We start from the raw sequence: 24941 nt of genomic DNA on the forward strand, positions 1-24941 counted from the left end.
AAGTTTCCCAGTGGAAGAACAAGAATGTGAAGAACTGTATCGACAGACTGTAAAAAGGAATGAAGAAGGGAGATACGAAGTAAAAATTCCGTTTAGGGAAGACGTCGCAAAGTTAGGAGAATCTAAACAGCAAGCATTCGCCAGATTGATGCAACTAGAAAGGAAGTTTGCAAAAGACAAACAGTTAGAAGCGAATTACAGACAATTCATGGAAGATTATGAAAACCAAGGTCATATGGTAATAGCAGAAAACCAGGGAGATGGGTACTACTTACCTCATCATCCAGTGAGAAAAGAGGACAGTACTACAACGAAAATAAGAGCCGTGTTTGATGCATCAAGCAAAAGCTCATCGGCAGTAAGCCTGAATGATATTATGCACACAGGGCCGAAATTACAACAAGATTTGACAAATATACTATTACGATGGAGATCCAATAAGGTAGCATACTCAGTGGATCTGGAAAAAATGTTTAGACAAATCAGAATGGCAGAAGAAGACCAAAAATATCAAAAAATTTTGTGGAGAAAGGACACAAAGGACCACATGCAAGAATATAACTTAACGACGGTGACATACGGCACGGCCGCAGCACCCTTTTTAGCGTTAAGAACAATACAACAATTACAAGAAGACGAAGGAGCGAGGTTCCCGTTGGCATCGAAAATTGTAAAAGAAAACATGTATGTAGACGATATACTAGGAGGAGCTGAGACAGTGCAGGAAGCAGAAACAGCCCAAAAGGAATTAATACAACTGTTCAGAAAAGGAGGTTTCATTCTTAGAAAATGGTTGAGCAACGAAGAAAAAATAATGGAGAACGTACCGGAGGATATGAGGAACGTAGACTCCAAGGCATTCAAACAAGAAGAAGTACGGAAACGTTAGGAATACACTGGTCACCTAAAGAGGATATAATCACATTCAAAATAAGGATAACGACGGCAAAGAAAATAACGAAAAGACACGTACTGTCAGAAGTAGCAAAACTATACGACCCACTGGGATGGATAGCACCTGTAGTAATTTAGGCGAAAATGTTCATACAGGAATTATGGGAGCAAAAGACCAGTTGGGATAAAGAATTAACTAGCAACCAACAAAGCAGGTGGAATACATACCAGGCGCAATTAGTAAATCTGGAGAAAATAACATTGCCCAGGTGGAACAACTTAAGCAAGATAAACAGAGTAGAACTACATGGATTTGCAGATGCGTCTATGAAAGGATATGGAGCGGTAATCTACTCAAGGGTATTAGGCCCAGAAATTAAAACGAATCTAATGATAGCAAAATCGAAAGTCGCACCATTGAAAGGGAAAACGACGTTACCGAGGCTCGAGCTGTGTGCCGCGGTACTACTAGCAAATTTAATGAAGAACACCATACAAGCATTGAACAGGGAAAACATTGAGGTATATGCATGGCCGGACTCAACGATAACCCTGGCTTGGATAAGGGGGCTCATCAAAAAGGTGGAAAATGTTCGTCGCCAACAGAGTAGAGGAAATAAGACGCGTTATAGGACCGAAAAATTGGCATAAGGTAGATACAAAGGAAAATCCAGCGGACATCCTCTCACGTGGAAGTACCGCATCAGAATTATTAGAAGCAGAGCTATGGTGGAAGGGACCAACTTGGCTGACTAGTAACAAAACTTTAACGCAGGAATCAGAAGAAATACCAGAGACAAATGAGGAGGAAGTCAAAACGAAAATAACGGTGCACACGACAACGATAAAGGAGGACATATGCGAGAGATTCTCAAATTTAGAAAGAATGAGAAGAGTACTTTCATATTGTAGGAGATTTGCAGACAAATGCAGAAAAAAGAAGGACAATGGACAAAGTCAGCTTACAGTCCAAGAATTAGAGGAAACGCTATTAAAGGTGATAAAGCACACACAGCACGCCTACTTCAAACAAGAAATAAATAAGCTGAAGAAGAAACAGCAATTAGACAAGAAAAATAAATTAGCGTCATTGGTACCATTCCTGGATAGACAAGGAATTCTAAGAGTCACCGGAAGACTGAGACACACGAATCTAAAGTACGGAGAAAAACATCCGATAATTTTGCCAAAGGATAGTGCATTAACAAAGTTACTTATAACAGATAGTCACACAAGAAATCTACATAGCGGATTACAACAAACACTACAGTACATAAAAAGGAAATACTGGATAAAGTTAAATGTGTCGATAGCAATTAAAGTAAATTGTATACTCACGCTTAATCAAGCCATTAAGAGCTATGCTGGGAATATTTATATTCCACTATGCATCAACAATTTACCCATATAAATTACCATCTTTCTTGTACTCATTGCGTCGAGTAAGGACGATAAATATACGAAAATGGTTGCGTTTCGATTTAATTTGAGCTTCTCACCACTCCCTGACACGTGTTTCTGGGTCTTCCCGTCATCAGAGAGAGCTTGTAAGAAAACTCAAACTAAACCAAAACCGACTACTCTGGCAATTATAGAAAAAATAATTACCAGAGTATGCTACTAGAGACATCTAGTGATGAAAGATGAAGTTAAATGTGTCGATAGCAATTAAAGTAAATTGTATACTCACGCTTAATCAAGCCATTAAGAGCGATGCTGGGAATATTTATATTCCAAATTGAATTGAAATGTTTAGTTTACATATAGTTACGGATTTGAAATAGTGTAGTTTATTAATTTAGGTTGTTTAATTTACATATAAGTTTATATTCTGATCTGAAAAGCCTAAATGTCAATAAAATTCTCGATAGAAAAAGAATTCTCTAGAACACAGAATTTAACCTTTGTTTACGGTAGAACCTTCGCGAATATGGTTATGTCTGTGAAATGGACATAATCGAACATATACTTTTTCGAGAAGATTCATATATGGAGGTAATAGAACAATTCGAATATGATTTCTTGCCAGATGATTCTGGAACGTTGAAAAGATATAAATACTCGGTGATTTGGATTCAAAATGGTCAGTGAGACAGTTAGTTAGTAAGAAGACAGACACAGTTAGTTACAGTTAGTGAAGTCAGTTGTTCAGTAAGTTCAAGATTAGTCAGACAGAATTAGGAAAAAAGTATAAAGTATGCAATAATCAGTGATTTAGTATTAAAATTTGATAGTATTGGAAAGTATATTAGAAAAATATTGGTTGCAGATTGGAAGAAATTAAAAATTATATTATGATTGGAGATTAGTAGAAATCAAATTATAATAGTTATATGGTGATTGGATATTGGTGTATTAAAAAGAAGAATAAATATAAATGCTATTAAGAAGAAAAATATTTTAAATTGGTGGAAGCTGATAATTGGAAAAAGTAATTTCACAAAAACAAGGATAACCGAGGCTGAGAACGAAGACATTGAGTGGTGATTATAATCTATATAGTGGAAAACAGTTCATTTAGGCATTCAGTGACAGAAAGGTACAAAATTTTGTTAATATAATTTAGTTAGTGTCATAACAATTTCAATTTTGAAGATATTTTGTTTAAATTTTACATTGTCTATAGAATTTAATTAGTTTCATAAGAATTTCAATTTAAAGATAGTTTATTTTAAATTTACATTGGTTATGTTAGATATATATGTGTGTTTCATAATAGATACAATAAAGATAATTTCAAAAAGTGCTTACAAACTAATTCTTTGAGAACCGCGATAAAAACCCTATACATATATATATTATTAAAAAACACTCATTGCTCATTAAAACATCATTCACAAATAATACATCATCACAATATATATATATATATATATATATATATATATATATATATATATATATATGTATATATATTGTTTATTACTTTGTCATTCATTTTTTTATTCTACGGTCTCTGTAGGGCATGCAAATTGGCCGAATCCTCTTTTGAGTACACAAATACTTGTGTTACATTACACATACCCATTTTTATTACATTGGCGTCCTAAACCTCGCAGTCTATACATTCAATTTACATTGTCTATATAATTTAATTAGTTTCATAAGAATTTCAATTTAAAGATAGTTTATTTTAAATTTTACATTGGTTATGTTAGATATATATGTGTGTTTCATAATAGATACAATAAAGATAATTTCAAAAAGTGCTTACAAACTAATTCTTTGAGAACCGCGATAAAAACCCTATACATATATATATATATATATATATATATATATATATATATATATATATATATATATATATTATTAAAAAACACTCATTGCTCATGATGCTAAAACATCATTCACAAATAACACATCATCACAATATATATATATATATATATATATATATATATATATATATATATATATATATATATATATATATATATATATATATATATATATATATATATATATATATATATATATATATATATATATATATATATATATATATATATATATATATTTATTGCATAACATTCCTTATTATTTTTGATTCTTTCTTGTTGCTCTTTTTAACTTATGTATTAATTTTTCTTTCTTTATTGGATTAACTATTTTAAGGTATACTTGTATTGCTGTTGTTACATTTATATTTAAACCTTCACCTATTTTGGTATCATTGTGTACAGTTAACTAGTTATTTGCTATTTTTGTGTGATAACAATTTAATAATTTAGAAATTGCTATTGTTTATTTATATATTAGCCAATCTTGGTGTATTTTTGTATTTAACTGCTGGTTTCTGTGGTAAACAGATTTTTTGTCTAATGCCATCTCTCTCTCTCTCTCTCTCTCTCTCTCTCTCTCTCTCTCTCTCACACACACACACACACACACACACACACACATAACTGCTGGTTGATTATATATTTATTGAAACCATTGTGTGTTACTTTAGGGATCCAACTTTAAATATTTTACTTATCTTTACTTAATTCTTTTTAAACACTTAATTATATATATATATTTTTTTTGGATAACTTTAGTTCTTTGATTGTTTTTGTGGTGTGTTGGTACATATATATTTATATTTTTTTAGAATACTTTAGATTATTCTTCGATTGATTTTGTGGTGTGTTAGTACGTTATTTCTTTGTCTATTCTATCTATTCATCTATTTTTTTGGTTTTCATAATGTCTGCATTCAAGGTAGAACATTTGTTAGTGAAGGAATTGGATTATGAGGTAAGGATTAGGGACATCAATATTGATGAGTCTTCCAATGTTGATCTGAAACGCAAAATATTGCGTGGAGCTTTAAGGCAGGAAGAATGAAACAGGAGTTTCCGACAGATTTCCACCTCAAATATTCCTTTTGATGTGCAACAACAGGAGATTGAAGAGACTGTAGATGATTTGTCGAATAGAATAGCCGATTTTAGAGGGACTGTTCAAGATAGCCTATATTCCAGGCTAATATCACGCCTAGCTCGCATATCAGGTCGTATTCATTTATTATCTTGCTCAGATCAGGCACAACAAATCTTCCAACGCTCTGTTTCTGTTCGAATCTTAAGTCTAGAGGGCGAACTTGATTCTCGAGTGAGTCCAATAGCAACATCAACTCCAATCTCTTCTGTCCAAGCGGCAAATGCGTTTCTACAACCCAAACCTGTTCAGGTTCATAAATGGGACATTACATTTTCTGGTGAAGGTCATTATGACCAGGTTATTTCCTTTTTGATCGAGTGGAATGTCTTCGTGTATCGAGAGGAGTGAGTGAAGATGATCTCTTAGCAGCGTCTGCAGAATTGTTTTCAGGTGCAGCTGTTACGTGGTTTATGAATAATCGCAATAATTTTTCAAATTGGTCTGATTTAGCTCAGAAACTAAAGTCTGATTTTCTACCTTACTCTTTTCAAGACGACCTTTTAGATCAAATTAAAAATCGTAAACAGAAGCCAGACGAGTCTGTTTCAATGTTCATTAATAATATTTTAGGTATGTGTAGTCGCCTTGAAACACCTCTGACAGATTCTGCAAAGATTAAGATCATTCTGAAATGTCTGTTACCATTTTATCATCAGCAGTTGGCCCTCGTAGAGATCACTAGTATAGCTTATATTACGGAGAAGTGTAAACGTTTAGAAGAAACTTTATCTTGGTCTTCTCACCTTCCTTCTACTTCTCGGCCCTCTTCTTTTAACTCTTCACGTCACCTAGATGCTTCCAAACACCGTTCGTGGCAGTCCAAAGGCCATGAACGTAATATTTCCACATTGAGTTCTGTAGTTTGTTGGAATTCTCGTGAGTATGGTTATACTTTTTATGATTGCGGTATCCCTCGTACCCGTATTTTCTGTCATGGTTGTGGTAAAGAAAATACTCTTAAGCGTAATAATAATAAACGTCCAACCACTCAAACCCATCTTCCAGTCGAAAAGGAAAAAAGCAACACACACACCACACAAAATCACTCAAAAAAGTAACTTCCCAATCTAAAACATTTGATTCGCACAGATTTTCTTCCAGAAATTTTAGTGTTAAACATAATAGTAGTAGTGTAGTAGTTCCAGTATGTATATCAAACTCTACCACAGGTCAGGAGGACTCTTTTATTTCTAATTCTTCTTGTTCGCCTATGGCATCTTCTGATTGTATTGGTAGAGATATTAAGTTTAGTTTGCTACCATTTAAAATTTTTAACCAATCAGATAATTATTGTTTTGATTTGAATTCATTATTAGTGAAGAAACATAATGATAATATAGACCTTATCTTCCTATTAAGATTTTAGGACAATCTTATTTAGCTCTTTTAGATAGTGGCTCAAACATTTCTGTGATAGTTTCACATTCATTAGCTTTACTGAAAAATGCTGAGGTTTCTATTATGCCCATTTCTTCTCTGCAAGTATCTACAGCAGATGGTACAGTTCAGTCTATTACAGGCAAATTTGAAACTGAAATCACAGTAGCAGATTTATGTAAGCAAATTATATTCTATATTATTCCCTCAGTTCAGAATTCTATAATTTTAAGTATGGATTTCTTAAATGCTTTTAATAGCACACTAAATTGTTCTAATTTTTCTTTTTCTGTTTCTCAATTTAATCTGTCTGTACTTAGTACTTTTCAGGACTTTTCGAGTTTATCTAGTCTCGAACAAAGGCAATTAGAGAATATGATCTCTAAATTTGTATCTCTTTCATCAAAAGACAAGTTAGGTCGTACCTCCTTAATATCTCATACTACTGAGGTGGGAGATACCACCCCTTTTAGAAAATATCAGTATACTATTCCACAGGCATGGCAAGTTGGCTTAAAAAAGGAAATCGATTTCATGTTAGAGTTGAAAATCATTGAGCCTTCCACGTCTTCGTACTGTAGTCCGCTGTGGTTAACAAAGAAAAAAGATGGATCTTTTAGGGTCTGCTTCGATGGTCAAAAGTTGAATAGAATTACTTCAAATCGGGATGTTTATCCTATTCCCCGAATATATGTCATTTTAAGTAAACTTCAGAATGCTAGGCACATTTCTCCTATCGACCTCTCTAAAGCTTTTCTTCAAATACCTTTAAGTGAGAAAAGTAAAAAGTATACAGCTTTTGCAGTCAGTGGGAAAGGATTATTCCAGTTTGTCACTATGCCTTTCGGTCTTGTTTCAGCTCCTCGGACAATGTGTCGTTTGATGGATTTAGTTATTGGTCCTCAATTAGAGCCCTATGTTTTTTATTATTTGGATGACATTTTGATTGTCACTCCTGATTTTTCACTCCATATGAAAATTTTAGATAAGTTGTTTTTACGTCTCAAAGAGGCTAATTTGACTATTAATTTAGATAAGTATCTCTAGACTATGTTCAATTCAGTTCGAATTCGTTAGTCAAGGTGGGTGGACGTATTCGAGTTTTGTGAATTAGCTGGTGATTGTTTCTTGTAAAATATAAGAAGTGTAATTAGTTGTTAGTTTTGGTATTGATATTTACGGAGAGCATATTAGAGTTTTTTAAGGCGTAAGTGATGTCAGAAAAAACGGGCGGCGATAAGCCGCCCGATGAAAAAAACACTGATAGTGATAATAGCAGGTATGTTCAGCAAATAGATATGAATAACAGTTATAGACCAGGAGATAATGGCCCATTTTATGTGTTTGTGGAACATAAAAATAAAAATTTAGGGAGACTTTTTCCAATTAAAATAGGGCACTTTCTACTTAAAGATGAAATTTTAAAAAAAGATGTAATAGACATTAAACCGGTAGGAGTTAATAGGGTAAAGGTTATTTTTAATACCTTAGAAATAGCCAATAGTTTAGTTAACCACGAAGTTATATTAAAAAATGAGTTAATAGCATTTATACCTAAATTCTACACTCACAAAAAAGGAGTTGTCAGGATGGTAGATACTTTCTTTTCTGAAGAATATTTATTAACGGCTATCAAATCAAACAAACAGGTATCAAGTGTCAATCGTATGAAAAGGAAAATTATAGACTCTGATGGAAACGTAGTTTTGGTAAATAGACAAATGATAATAGTAGAATTTTTAGGAAATGAAATTCCAAAATGTATACAAATAAATTTATGCAATTTTCATGTTAAACCTTACATACAACCCGTTGTACAGTGTTTCAAATGTCTGAGATATGGCCACTCAGGTAGACAATGTAAATCAAAAAATGAGAGATGCCAAAAGTGTACAGATACAAGTCATACAAAAGAGGATTGTAAAGAAAATAATTTGTGTATTTATTGTAATAATAACGACCACCCCTCAATTTCACGTATTTGTCCTGTATATGGAAAGCAAAAGGGGATAAAACAAATTATGTCAGTTGAAAACATTTCTTTTAAAGAAGCCGAAAATATATACAATAATCCATCATATGCGAAGGTGGCTACGAATAACCGTTTCTCTATTTTAAACAACGATAACAATTTTCCAACTTTACCGAATACTTCTGGCGACAGTCCATCATCTAATAGTACTTTTAAAAAACCAAAACCAGCTTCTAAAGTGAATACTGTTAAAACAATTAAACGAACACACCCAACCTCTCCTACACCAGATACGATGCCTGTAAAAAAATCTTTTAAACCTAGTCAAAAACCTAAACCCATTATACCTAACCCCTACAGAGAAGAATTTATGGACTATAAAGAGAAAACTATAATGTTAATTACCTCCTTCATAAATAAATTTCAAAAAAATTTTCAATTACCACCAAATACTCTCATGGAATCTAATATCCGAGACTTTGTAGAAAGTGCGTTTGTTCCAAGTGATCCAAATGATGCCATGGAAACATATAGTGAATCAGATTCAAGTGAAAAACTATTTTACTGATTAAACTTTAAAAATGGCTAATAAACAAACAATTAAAAACCAATTAGTAATTTTGCAGTGGAATAGTAGATCAATAACATCTAATAAAAATAATTTGTTAAATTACCTTAATAAAAACCATGTTGATATTATCATACTTTCCGAAACTTGGCTTAGGTCTAATAGTAATTTTAATATTAAGGGATATAACTTCATTAAAAGGTGTCGTGATGACGGATATGGCGGAGTTGGTATATTTATCTTACAAACAATTAACTACCAAGAAAGTGAAATAATTCAAAATTTTTCAAGGGGCATTGAAGTATGTGCAGTATTTATTCCAGATATAAATATTTCTTTCGTTTCAGTATACAAACCTTCAGACATAGCAGCCACAAAAAAAGATTGGTTAAACTTATTGGTACAGTTTGATATCTCTCGTACAATTTTTTGCGGCGATTTTAATGTACACCATTACAGGTGGGGCCCTATTCCGGAAGATCGCGGGGGAAAGGATTTAACAGAAGCTTTAGATTTTTTGGAACTAATTACTTTAAATGATGGATCGCCCACTAGAGTTAATCCCAATGGTAATCACTCTGCAGTTGATTTAACTCTTATCTCCCCTTTTTTGGCAGATTTGGTAAATTGGTCCGTATATCAAGACACTTTAGGTTCTGATCACTACCCTATTCAGATTCAGCTTCAAATTGCTCCCATATCTATCGAAATAAATCCGGCAACCAAGTGGAATGACGGTCGTGCCGATTGGTCAGCCTTTCAAGCATTTATTGAAAATGAAATCAGTTCAAATTTATCTCTAAATGATTCAGATAACTGTCAAATAACAAAAAAATTATTTGAAGTTATATCTTCAGCAGCATCTGCATCCATGCCCGTTAAAACACCTTTCATTCCTTCTGTCCCAAGGCCCTATTGGTGGGACAAAGAATGTTCTGATATAGCTGAAAGTCGCTCCCACGCACTTAAATTGTTCAGAAGACAAGGAAATATTACAAATTATCTGAATTACCAAAATATCGCAGCAAAGGCTAAACTCATTTTCAAGTTAAAACAAAAAAATAGTTGGATAACCTTTCTTAATCAACTCAATAGATCTACACCCCTTTCAAACATTTGGAATTGTGTAAAAGCTATAAGAAACAAATATCATAAACAAAAGAAACCTCCATTGCACGAAGATATAATTGAGGATGTTCTGAACCAGCTGGCCCCGCCTTCGGTCTCTAATGTCAATGTAGACAATCAAAATAATTTTCATTTTTGTTCTACTTCAGATACTATGTCTAAAACTTTTACTTATTCAGAGTTAATTTTGGCATTAAACCAAACCAGAAGCACGGCTCCCGGTTTGGATGGTTTCACATATAAAATTTTACACAATCTTCCAGTTTCAGCTAAACAAATAATTTTAAAAATTTTTAACAACTGGTGGGTAAAACAAGATTATGCTGAGGATTTAAAAAATATTGTTATATGTTTAATTAAAAAAACCATCTAAAGATCCAAAATTACCCTCATCATATCGACCTATATCGTTAATGTCTTGTCTGACCAAGACTTTTGAACGCATGATTAAGTTTCGCCTAGAACATTTTATTGAAAGCAATTCTCTCCTACCCACTACACAGTATGGATTTCGGAGAGGCCGTAGTACTATAGATGCATTGACCCATATGGTTACAGATGCACAAATATGCTTATCTGATAACAAATACATGTTATGCCTATTTGTGGATCTAAAAGGTGCATATGATGTGGTTGATTTGAGTATTTTAAAAACAAAATTGTGTAAAATGGGTATCAGCAAACAGGTATCAAATAACTTAATAAATTTGTTTCTAAACAGAAAAATTTATATTCGTGACCACAGAAATGTACTCCACGGGCCAAGAACAGTATATAACGGTTTGCCGCAGGGATCAATATTGAGTCCACTTTTATTTAATGTATACACAGCAGAGCTGCATAGTTTGATGAATGACACTATAAAAGTTATACAGTACGCGGATGATATTTGTTTCTATACTATCCATAGTTCATATGAACGATGTATTACAGATTTAGAGTATATTTTTTGCTTCATGCGTGATTGGTTACATACTATGGGTTTTAGTGTTTCACAACAAAAGACAGCGGTTATGTGTCTTACTAGGCATAGACTTAAAACACCCGATTTGTATACCATAGGTGATTTTACTATACCCGTAGTGAAAGAATATAAATATCTTGACATCCATATAGATAATAAACTCCTATGGACCAGCCACATAAAACACGTAAAGCAAAAATGTGAGAAAGGGCTCAATCTTCTGCGTGTAGTTTCTAAATATAAATGGGGTGCAGATGTTAAAATATCTCTTACTTTTTACAAGTCATACATCCGCTCAATAATAGATTATGGATGTACTATTTATGCCTCAACTAGCAAATCAAACTTATTAATCTTAGACAGAATTCAATATAAGGCAATTAAAATAAGTCTAGGAAATATGATGTCGTCACCGAATTGTGCAGTTCTCGCTGAAGCACAAGAACCGCCTTTGTGCCTTCGAAGAGAGTACTTAGCTAATAAACAGCTAATAAAGTATAGAACGTTTAGTACATTTATGGTCAAAAAAATATCAAATATAGTGGTCCAGAATCTTACAAACAAATATTGGAGAATTAAAACTTCTCCCCCTCTTGCTGATGCTTTTATTGACACTGAGAGACATAAAGAACTAATACATAGTCAAAAAAAATATCCTATTTACGAAATCAATTTTGCAGCCTTAATATTTAAACCAACCATTATAATTCCAAACTATCCAGATAATATATTTCTATCAAAATTAATTTTCAAATCTATACTCTGTAATTTAGGAGAGAATAAAATCATCATCTATACGGATGGATCAAAAAAAAGATTTAAAACAGGCTGTGCATTTTTAGTTTCTAATATTAACCATGTTGAGCAATATCAAGTCCCTTATTATTTATCGATTTTCAGTGCAGAGGCTATAGCTATTAGCAAAGCTTTAGATTGGTGCGAGATGAATTTACCTTTATCTGTGGTAATTGTAACAGACTCTCTCTCAGTTTTGAACGCCATTAAAAGCCCTCCTTTTAATCATTATAATAAAAATATTCTTCTATCTATAAAAAATAGTCTATATAAACTGCAGGAGTATGGTGTACGAGTTACACTAGTCTGGGTTAGAGGTCATTCAGGGATAACTGGGAATGAGGCAGTTGATATCGCAGCTAAAAAAGCACTTGACTCAGAATTGAAAGTAAACATGTGCAACCCATCAGATCTTATTAATTTATATAAGGCTGATGTAAGGGTTAGATGGGAAACTCAGTACAGTAAATTTTCAACTACATCAGAGAACCTCTATTTTAAACTTCAACCGGTTTTACCCACGAACATTCCTTACATCAACTCGTGGGATTATAATAGATATAAGTCATCAATTATATCACGTTTAAAACTTAATCATGGTCGCTTTCCAGCACATTTGTTTAGGATTGGTATCTTAGATTCTCCGTGTTGTCCTCACTGTCCAGAAAAACCTTTAGCCGATATAAATCACGTTTTCTTAGAGTGTCAAAAATATACTGCACATACAGATATGCTGTACCAAGAACTGAAAAAGTTTGTAAGTCTACCAACTAACATTCCTACTTTATTAGCACAACAAGAGAAAGAAATATACAACCTTTTAATCAAGTTTGTTTTAGAAGCAAAAATAGATATCTAGCTCATGGTTAAATATGTGTATATGTATATATGTGTATATAAATATGTGTTTACAAACATTATGTAATTAGAATCCAAACCTCTGTTTTACCCCATTTGTTAATACCTCCTGCCCGTGACCTAGTCTAGTTTGTCTTAATAAAAATGTCTTGATGGGTCCCTAGACAAGAAACGAGTGGCCATGTTTTTATCCCTATCCTATCCTTAATAATAATAATAAAAAAAAAAAATACAAATATTCTGTGGCAAATAGACAAGTTCTAATGCCATCCACTATCTACACACACACACACACACACACTATGTTCAATTATAATTACACAACATTTCCTTTGGCTGACTTCTTAGTCTCACTCATGTTAAGTTATTCTTGTCATTGCTACCTCTATGGCTAGCATAGTTAGATTGCTTTCTGAAATTAGTAATTTATATTTTAGTCAACAAATGACTGTTTACAGTTACATTCACTTCTTTCCTTAGGCATTCCCTTATTGATTTTGGATTTAGAACTAGAACATATCTTGTTCTTTCTTAGTAACGTCAGAACGAATCATTAATTTGCAGTTTCTACAGAAATTGGCCTGTTCGTTCTTGATGCCTTTTTGCTGATTACTTACTTATTTATTACTTATTTCTTTAACTATTACTTTTTGGATATTTTGAGTATAGTTATTATTGGCTTACTAAACGCCATGTAGCTCCCTTATGTCTGATATTCTTATAAATGTGTTGTAGCTACCTGCTAGAGTTAGTGAATATTAGCATAAGTTAATCTGTTTGATGTTAATTTAGATTCAATGATTTAGTCTATGAATATTGTGGTTTAGGCACATATTACCGGATGTGGGTATATGTTGACCTAATTTATTTAGATTATTTGATTAGAGTGTGAATTGGTTACCCATTGGCCTGATTGATTATACCTTTAAATATGCTACTCTATAAATTTGTTGTCCACTGGTTGATCAATTTTGGATTTAGTGTCCAATTCAATACTTAAATTGGTTTATATATGTTTGCAATTTTTTAATTGTTACTTATAATTTGTGAATCGGTCCACATCTCTGCCTGATTGATTATCCTTGGATATGCTACTAAATCTGTTGTCCACCGAATAGTCAATTTTGGAATCAGTGTCCGATTTTACATTATTTTGATATGTTTGAACTAAGTATTTGTCGTTACGACTATTTTAGGCTACGTGAAAGCCTTACTGTAGTTTATATACTTTAGGTAGTATGTGACTTATAAGTTATTTAGTAATATTTGGATATCTCTAGATGTCTCCTTCTTTCTACGTCATTCATAATCTGTGGTTAATTGTAATCTTGCGAATCGATGTAGATTGTTCGGAAGATAGTTTATTAAATTAGTGTATTTTTGCCACATTTGGCAAACTAGTGCCATGGGTAAAAATTTTAGTTTTAGATTAATTTGTATCCTTTACTTGTATGAGTAAAGATGATGGAAACTTTGACTAATCAACAGTTAAGCGTCTGTTCGAGCTATGGTCATATCTCACGGTTCATACCTATTCTGTGATTTTCGTTAGGTATGCAAAAAGAAAAAAAAATTTTCGTTTAAAATTTTTTTTCTCCGAGTAAGAGGGGATTGTAACGAGTCCGTCACTTCAATAATCCTTTAAACATTTTTAAATAAAATTTTTAAATCCACATCCCATTAATAATTCCTAATTTTGAATTTCTAAGTTGGTATTAAACAGCGACCGCAGCGGGCGTTTTAGGCAGACCTTCTTATTCGACTAACAAGTAAGAATTAGAGCGCATTCTGGTCTCAACGGACAGAGGAAGTTCGTTGAACTAAAATAAGTAGGCGGCAAGAGATGAGCTAAATTTGTTTTAAGAAAAGTATTTTTTTTGGGAAGAAGATAAGAAAGTTTTAGTTTGTTTTTAGTGTATACCATTTGAGTTATAGCCACTCTTAGCCGGTAAGTGGATTCAATTATTAATAAAAATTATAAAAATCATCATCCATTTTGATTTCTATATTGTCATGTTTCCTTTGATAGTCGATATATCTATCTGTAATTTTTCACATCATTTCATTAAGAAATATTCTACCTCTAAATCGAAATTTATAAGATAAAATCATATGTCCAATTTCTATTTTACTTTCCGGCCTTAAACAAACATATAATTATATATATATATATATATATATATATATATATATATATATATATATATATATATATATATATATATATATATATATATATTAAGACTATCTATAAAAATATTCTGTCTTATACCGTTCGTTTATATTATAAAATAGATCCATAGCATGCGTTTTCGTTTATAAAACTATCTATTTCAATCCATTTTACTTAAAATATTGTCAAACCATGCGAAGGTCACACTACTTACAAAATCATTAAAGCTTTTTGTCCCCAGTAACTTTTTTTTATTGTTTCTTTCAAGGTTAATAAACCTTGTGTTTTTCCCTACTTTTTATTAAGAGTAAGGAGGAACGCTAACACAAACGTTATTTTAGCCTACTTCAGAAGTTCAGTCCAGAATCCTGAAGAATTCTTCATTTTTATTTTTGTTGGGGATTATATTAGAAAAGAAATTGAGTTATTCCCTACTGGGTTGGCACCTCTGTCGTCTTCCTGAGCTGTTTCATCAGAGATCCAGGTCTCATATAAGACTTCCCGGATAACTTCAGGGAACCAGTTGGAAATACCACCTTAGAGGGTGTAACACAGCTAATTTGTATCAAGTCTTTTTATCAATTTTAATAATCTTTATATACTATTTTTTTTTATTTAACAATCCTACTACTTAGACTAATAATAACGACCCGTCATTTTTTCTTTTAATAATTTTAAATAACGTTTAAGGACTAATTGTCAACTACAGGTTCAGTTTTTAAATACTTCCTTTCAACTCTGTTGTACGGTTTTATGTGTACACATTTAATCAGAGAGTTATTTATTGGTATTTTATTATTATATATTTAAACCTTTGGACATCTATTCCTTCAGGATAGTGTCCTCATTACGTTATTAGAACCTTTAGTTGAAAGCCGAAGTACAGAGTTACATCTCTAGTAGGCAAGTAAATTACCTTTTAAGTCATATCATTAGAATTTTCTTATATTTTATTATTTGTAAATTCAGATCATTAAGGATTAGTTGCGTATAACCAGGGAATTAATTTTTTTTTGTATATTAGTAACTAGGTTGACTGTACATAATTGGTGGTGGGTATTTATAAAAAAAAAGAATTAGACTGTATATATTTGGATAGGGAATAAATTTTTGGTGAAAACTAAATATTTCAATTATTACCTGTTTCCCCTTTTTATTTCAGCAAACAGCTTTACAAGATACCTTGGAAAGTATATTGTTACGAACATGCTTTCGGCATGGCCCATGTAACGGTTGCATTGCATCTCTAAAACTCTTCGAGAACCTTCGCGATGTATCGAGTGCGAGAGAGAACAACCGGTCACGTAGGCGAATTAGAGGTGGGACTACGCCAGAATGTTCTCAAACATACTAACTGTAGTATAATATGTAACGATGTTATGCGTTTAGTTTAGTTGATAAGAGAGTACCGAACTGTAAACTTATAAATAAATATATTTATATAAATTTGAACCGCTCGTTTTATTTAATCTCGCTACAATATGCTAATACTTTCCTGGCGCCCACTCACACTTTGGAGGAACTTCTATATTCACTTTTATTTACATTAGTTATATATATAATAATATATTGTTTATATATTTTCATTCATTTTCTTATTCTACGGTCTCTGTAGGACATGCAAATTGGCCGAATCCTCTTTTGAGTATCAAATAGTCACTCTCCGGCACCTTCTGCTAGCCAGCTTTAAATTATTTGTTACCTTTACATTACTCCAAATACTTGTGTTACATTACGCATACCCATTTTTATTGCATTGGCGTCCTAAACCTCGCAGTCCCAAATTTTTTGTTACAATCTATTACATTGTTACGTATCCATTTTTAATTGTTAATCATATAATTAAAATAGTTTACTCTTCTGCTACGATAACTTGATCACCAACAATAAAATCTCCTGTATCATCACTTAAGTAACCATATAAGAGTCCCGTTATATTGTAATCATTTAAATATTAAATAAATTGTGGGAATTATCGAACCCCTGAGGTCCGATAAAGTTGGTTGACTATAATAAATTAATTGATGTAACCATGATAAACAGCATCGGGAATACATCATCCACAACACTAACAAATCATCACCAGATATAGAGGAAATTCAAGGAGCCGTGAAATTGGTGGTAAATGTTCTGTTGACGCTGCTCTAGCTCTTCCTTAAAATCAATGAGGGTCTCCGCCTACTTCCCGGGCGCAGTTTCCTACACGTGACAGCCCTATATGTTTTATAGGGGTAGGCGAAATAGTAATCATAAAAATAAAATTGTCGAGAATATCATTGTTATATTTGTCTATCAAATAAGTGAATAATTCTTCATTCTGCTTTGTTGTTATTTTATCTTACTTATTTATTCTTTTGAGATCTTCTCTTTTGAGTTATTTAACAAATTATCTTAGCTCTGATCTTGGTTAAATTATTTTCTAATTTTAATGATTTGGTTCCCATTTAGGTTCATCTGAGGTGCCAAAGTTCCATCCATTCTTATCATTTTATTTGTTGATCTTCTCCTTTGTATCTTGTCCAGACTGTAACGACACATTGCGCGACCACACTGTGGTCGCCATGCCATGCGTGATTAATATTAAACCAAAATAGAATAAAATAAAATAAAATAAAATTTAGTATTTTTGATGGGAATAAGCCACAATTTAAATTTAAAATAAGTTTATTGGAAGCATAGCTTTCTAATTGCTGGCTACGGACGGAGAAATAGATAGCATTGAGGTGTAAAAAAATAAAAGAGATAAAAAAACTGTAACGACTGTAATGACTAACGACACATCGCAGGACCACACACTATGCGCAGCTGCACTCTATGCGCGACCGCACACAACATGGAGTAGTAAACGCAGTTCCATACGTGTTTATTAATAAAATAGACTAACAAAATAAAGTAAAATAAAATAAAATCAAAATTTACTGTTTTTATCCTTTCAGTGCTAACGCATGGTCTCACAGATGGAGCTAACCTATTCATACCGATAATTAACGATCCGTTCCGATATTCGCGCTAGGTCATTCAATAGCTTCATATTTTGCCTAACCGTTGTTAGTATTAAAATATTGTTGAATGTAGATACACGGTTCGTTCGTTACACACGATTTCGGTCTCAGAGACGGATGTTAGCTTTTGCGGCTGTACTAAAGGTAAGGATTGTAACTTTTAGCGTTGTATTTTTAGTGAATAAGATATTATTTTTTTACTTTTTAGAAATAGAAATGAACTACGAGGAGGAGCAAAAATATTTGCAGAGACTTCTAGAGGACGTTGATAGTAATGATGAATTGGAATGCAACGATTCTTCGGATAGTTCTGAAGAAGACGAAGTTGAAATCTCGATACAGAGAGTGAACAGGATATATCAGAAGCAGAAAATGATATATTTCATGAGGCAGAAGCAGAAAATATTTGCCGGCGAATTCCTATTTTTTTTTGGTAAGGATAAAAAAACTAAATGGCGAAAGCATGTTGGTAATAAGCGAGTGCGTACAAGAGCAGACAATTTACTGAGACATTTACCAGGAGTAAAGGGGGATGCTAAGGAGAAATTAATCTTTAGTGATATTTGGGGATCTTTTATAACAGACCAGATGTTGGAACTTATTGTAATAAATACAAATATAAATATTGAACTACATGCTGATCCTTTGAATAGAACCTACAGAAAGACGGATATACTAGAAATAAAAGCACTTATAGGCCTGTTGTACATAGCAGGAAAGTTCAAGAATAACCATCTCAATGCTCGCGACTTGTTTAGAAAAAACGGTACTTCCTTAGAAATATTTCGCCTTACAATGTCATACGAGCGATTCAAATTTTTATTGGCATTTATTCGCTTTGATAATAAACAAACTCGTGCAGAGAGACAAAAAATAGATAAATTAGCTCCTATTCGAAACTTTTTTGAAGACTTCAACACCAATTTGCCAAAACACTACACCATGTCACACTATTGTACAGTTGATGAAAAATTAGAAGCTTTTAGAGGACGCTGTGGGTTCAAAGTTTATATGCCAAAAAAACCAAATAGGTACGGTATCAAAATATACGCCTTGACTGATGCTAAATTAGCTTATACCTCAAATTTAGAAATTTATGTTGGTCAGCAACCACAGGGACCCTACCAGCAAACCACAAAGACTTTGGATTTAGTAGTACGTTTGTGCAGACCTATCTGGGGTACAAATAGAAATGTTACACTTGATAATTTTTTTACCAGTAAGCAGCTAGCTGATACATTATTGGCCAATCATCAGCTCACTATAATTGGAACTCTTCGAAGAAATAGACCAGAACTGCCTTTGGAATTTACGGCGCCTATAAATAGGCCTACTTCTACAAGTATGTTTGCATTTCAAGATAAATGCACTATTGTTTCGTATATTCCAAAACCGAAAAAAGTTGTGCTCCTGATGTCAACAATGCATTATGAAGATGATACGTTGGATCCCCAAACTGGTAAGCCTAACATAATAATTGATTACAACGCAACCAAGGGAGGAGTGGACACTATTGACAAGATGTGTGAAAGCTACAATTGTGCAAGATCGACTAATCGCTGGCCCATGGTGATATTTTATGCACTACTGAATATCGCCGGCATAAATTCATATACAATATACAAGTGTACTCCTGCTCGGAGAGCCCAACGCATACCACTTAGAAGAACATTTTTAGAGACAATGGGTATTCAATTGCTTGAACCACATGCCAGACGTAGAGCAATTGCACCAAATATGCCAAGGATGATAAGTATGCGACTCAGAGAAATGTTTGATATTACGTTGAATGTGCAAAATATTGCAAAATCTCATGGTCGTTGTTTTTACTGTGGAAGCCAGAAAAGTCGAAAAACAAAGTACAGTTGTTACTCGTGTAATAAATTTATGTGCGTAGAACACATAAAGGGTATATGTGTGGAATGTTCAGAAAAAGATTGACTTTTTTTAAGTTTAAAGTTACCTCGTATTATTAGAATTTTTTAAGTGTGGTTATTATAAGTGGATAATGTAAGCTTTAGTTTAAAAGCAACTAAGCAAATTTTTTGTTTGTAGTAAGATTTTAGGGTTTTTTTTCCCACATTTTAGAATAGTAGCTTGTTTTTGTTAAGTAATTATTTTTGTCAAAATAAATGTTTATAAACATAATTTTTAAATAAAACTGTATTTATTTTAAATAAAAAAGTATTTAATAAGACCCTTAAAGTAATTAAATTTTAAAAATTGGTAAAATTTACAGTACTAGGGCATGTATAAATATACGGTCCCAGAGACGGACGTTAGCACTTACGTCAAAATAATTCACGTTAGCACTGAAAGGTTATTGGGAATAAGCCATAATTTAAATTTAAAATAAGTTTATTTTTATATTTTTTACCAAATAAAATAAAATACAATCTAATCGCATCGAATCGAATAGAATCGAATCAAATCGAAGAGAATAAAATATCAAATCAAATCGGTTATCTAATTTAAGTAGTGACGCTGTGTTTGTTAAAAATGATTCCAGATATAAGTATGAAGGTATGACTCAAACCGGTCAATCGTAATTATGTTTTTTTTTTATTTAATAATAAAACACTCCTTAAGAGATGTCTTTTACATTGCAATCGGATCAGAAAGATCAATGAGCAGTTCTGTTCCTCAGTGCTAAATTAATACTAATAAATCTTAAAAATATAGTTACATTCAATAATGTTTATAAGGGGTCTTTCTTTCTTACAGTAATTATTTACACAAGCACTCGTGTACACTAAGCCGCACTTTACTCTGCTTTTGAACTAATCACTAAACTAACTCGAAGGGCTTCAACCTATTCAGTCTTTTACTAACTCCATTATTATCCAGGAGTTGGAGAGCCTCGATATTTACATGTTGATGCAATCTTTGCTCATGATTGTTAAGACAATTTTTTATTACTATTTAACAGTCTCTTTAAGTTTCAATGAATGTAGCTATTTTTAACGAACCAATGGCATCGACGATGCTCCTTAATAGTTTGCTATGAAAGCGATATATCTTTAAAATATTGTTCTTACTGGCACAACCCCAGAGCTGAACACCGTATGACTATATCGGTCTGAGTATTTGTTTATAGATCAAAACTTTATTATCTATGGAGAGCTTTGAGTTTCTTCCAAGCATCCAGTATAATTTTTTGTATTTTAGTTCAGGTTCCTCTCGTTTTTTCTTTATATGGACCTTGTAATAAAGTCTCGCATTAAGATGCATACCCAGGTACTTAGCAATATCTGCAATAGTGATCTGGGTGTCATTTAGTTTAGTTCATCATTATCTAAATTCATCATTATCTAAGTTCATCATTATCTTAAGTTTTACTGTTACAAAGAGGGTCCGTGTGTTCCAAGTTCCAATTTGTTTTTCATCTTCCCATGATAAACTGGAGGATTCTGAGCACCCTCTGGTGATTCAACACCTACACGGAACTGAAGGTCACTGCTTTAAGACTCCTTGTCATAATAAAGAAAATATATATGGATATTAACCTCATGGGTATTTTGTTTATTTATTACCATATTTATTACCATTCATTACCATTACCATCATCATCATCATCATCATCATCATCATTATCATTCAGCCTTCATTTATCACGTCCACTGCTGGACATAGCCCTCCCTTAAACTCCTCCATTCTTGGCGATTTTGTGCTCTTTGTTGCCAATTTTTCGTGATACTCCTGATGTCGTCAGCCCAACGTGTAGATGGTCTTCCTCTACTACGTTTGTCTGCTCTTGGCCTCCAATGTGTAATTGTACTCGTCCATCGTGAGTCATGCATTCTCGCTACATGGCCTGTCCAATTCCATTTAAGTTCCGCTATGCGTTCCACAACATCAGCAATACTCGTCCTTCTTCGCAGATCTTCGTTTCTTATTCGGTCCCGCAACGTTACTCCCAGTATAGATCGTTCCATTTGTCTCTGCTGTGCCACTCTCAATTTCGAAGCCGTTGTCTTGGTTAGAGTCATAGTTTTCGCCCCATTGGTCATGACCGGTAATACGCATTGGTCAAATACTTTTCTTTTGAGGCTAGTTGGTATGTTGGCCCTAAGTGTGTCTCGCAGTTTTCCAAAGGCTGCCAACGCTAAAGTAATTCGTCTTTGAGTTACGACTTACGAAAGATGAATTACCATTACCATGGTAGGTTCCAATTACTTTCGAATGACATGCATTTTCTTTATCGTTGATCTAAGGTTATTGCGCCTTTGCTCGGTCGTCAGAGCCTCGATTCTATAAACAAAGTTCACCAGCGAAAACGTGAGGTTGGTATTTAGGCAAAAGAGACTATTTGAGATCCATGACTACTCCTTTAGAATCCTACTCGCCTAACAAACAAATCGACTGTATTTTTAAAATACTTGGACGTAAACTACTCGGGTAAAAGATTGGAAAAATATTAAATTAAGGTAATATACACGAATATTATAACTTTAAAATATATGTTTCCGTTTGTCCTAAGATTATATGATTATAAGGGCCAAATAGCGCAAAATTAGAAACTAGGTAGACTTGCAAAACTAAAAATAAAACTTTGAGAAACCTTCGGTATTTGCATTAGGAATTAGGTACTATTTGATTGTTCACATAAATATATGTAGGTACTTTGTACATTTATAAATTGGTAGTCTATTTATTTTCTTTTAAACTCTTACCCCTGGTATGAATTTTAAATACTACTAATTGATAAGCCACACTCCCGTAAGCACAGGCAATATGTTCGTCACAAACGCCCGGCGGTTAGTTCGGCCTGGTCCAGAAAATATTATAGCCCTAGTTTAGAGAGGGTGGCGACAGCAACCCTTGGGAAAATTGCGGAAATGCTATTATTATGCATTGTTACCGATTTGTTTACCGACATATTCAAGTGTGGCAGATTACTGTCATTTCACGGCTTTCGTTCCGGGAAGAAGTTATCACTGATTTTATTTTATTAGGGTAGATAGGATTGAAAGAAAAAAACCTATTGTGCTTACAGGTTGTGGGAAATAATGATTTTTAAGTTGGTTATTTTCATCACCAATATATATATATATATATATATATATATATATATATATATATATATATATATATATATATATATATATATATATATATATATATATATATATTGTTATGATGTGTTTTTTGTTTGAATGATGAGCAATGAGTATTTTTAATAATATAATATATAGGGTTTTTATCGCGGTTCTCAAAGAATTAGCTTGTAAGTACTTTTTTAAATTATCTTTATTATAACTATTATGAAACACACATATATATCTAACCTAGTCAATGTAAATTTAAAATAAACTATCTTTAAATTGATATTCTTATAAAACTAATTAAATTCTATAGACAATCTAAAATTTAAACAAAACTATCTTCAAAATTGAAATTGTTATGACACTAACTAAATTATATTAACAAAATTTTGTACCTTTCTTTCACTGAATGCCTAAATGAACTGTTTTCCACTATATATATTCTAATCACCACTGAAAGTCTTCGTACTTCGGTTATCCTTGTTTTTTGTGAAATTACTTTTTTCAATTATCAGCTTCTACCAATTTAAGATATAGTTTTCTTCACCAGCATTTATACACCACCAACCAAACCAGCAAACAGCATTTATATTTATTCTTCTTTTCAATATACCAATATCCAATTATTATAAGTTGATTTATACTAATCTCCAACCATAATATAATTTAATTTCTTCCAATATACCTTTTTTTATCTTCAATAATTATTTGTGTATAATTATAAATGTGCATTAAATTATATGCATAATTTTTAATCTTCATTTAACTCACTATATTAAACTATTGGACTATTTGTACTTGATTCACTGACTCTAACTAACTTTCATAATAAACTGCTTGACTTCTGACTAAAAACTTCTAAAAACTGCTTGACTTCTAACTAAAAACTCAAAAAACTGCCCTCTTGAATCCAAATCACGGGTATTTATATGTTTTTGGATTTCTAGAACCATCTGGTAAGAGATCATGTTCCAATTTGTTCTATTATATACATGTCTGAATTTTCTGGAACAAACCATCTCGCAAACATGGCCATCTCCGGAGATCCAGAGAATTCCATTCTTTTCTATTAATAATTTTGTTGACATTTAGGCTTTTCAGATCAGAATAAACATTTAAATCATCAAATATATATAAATTAAACACCTCAAACCAACATTATTATTATAACCCCACTTATATTCGTATTATGATTAATTTCTATCTGTCAATCCACTGTATAGTTGGTTGCCTAAGCACATGGCTCACTTAAATCTATTTACAACATTAAAATTACTAAAATACAACTTTTTACAATTATTATATGCTAATTTATTAAAAATGCCCTCACATAAATATATTTTTATTAAATTCTCTAGTATATAATTTATTTAAAACAACCAAATATCTAATATTATGTAGTATATAACTTATAAATTATTTTCTATAAACCCTAATCGTATCAATATATATATATATATATATATATATATATATATATATATATATATATATATATATATATATATATGTAAATACTTTTTTCTTTTTGGGTGTGGTAGTCAATAAAAAATAGAGCTTTGCTAAGGCGTACTATTTATTCTGAATCCAAGCTTTCGGTGGTTTTTTGCCACCTTTATCAAGGTCTACAAAGAAAATTACTATGTTGTAACAATTTGAAGGGTGCAAAAAAAGCTACAAAAAAATTTAAAGAACTTACCCGAATGTAAGATTCGTGGCATAAACAAAGTTAAATAA

The sequence above is a fragment of the Diabrotica undecimpunctata genome, chromosome 8 (genome assembly GCF_040954645.1).
Source record: "Diabrotica undecimpunctata isolate CICGRU chromosome 8, icDiaUnde3, whole genome shotgun sequence".
NCBI lineage: Eukaryota > Metazoa > Arthropoda > Insecta > Coleoptera > Chrysomelidae > Diabrotica > Diabrotica undecimpunctata.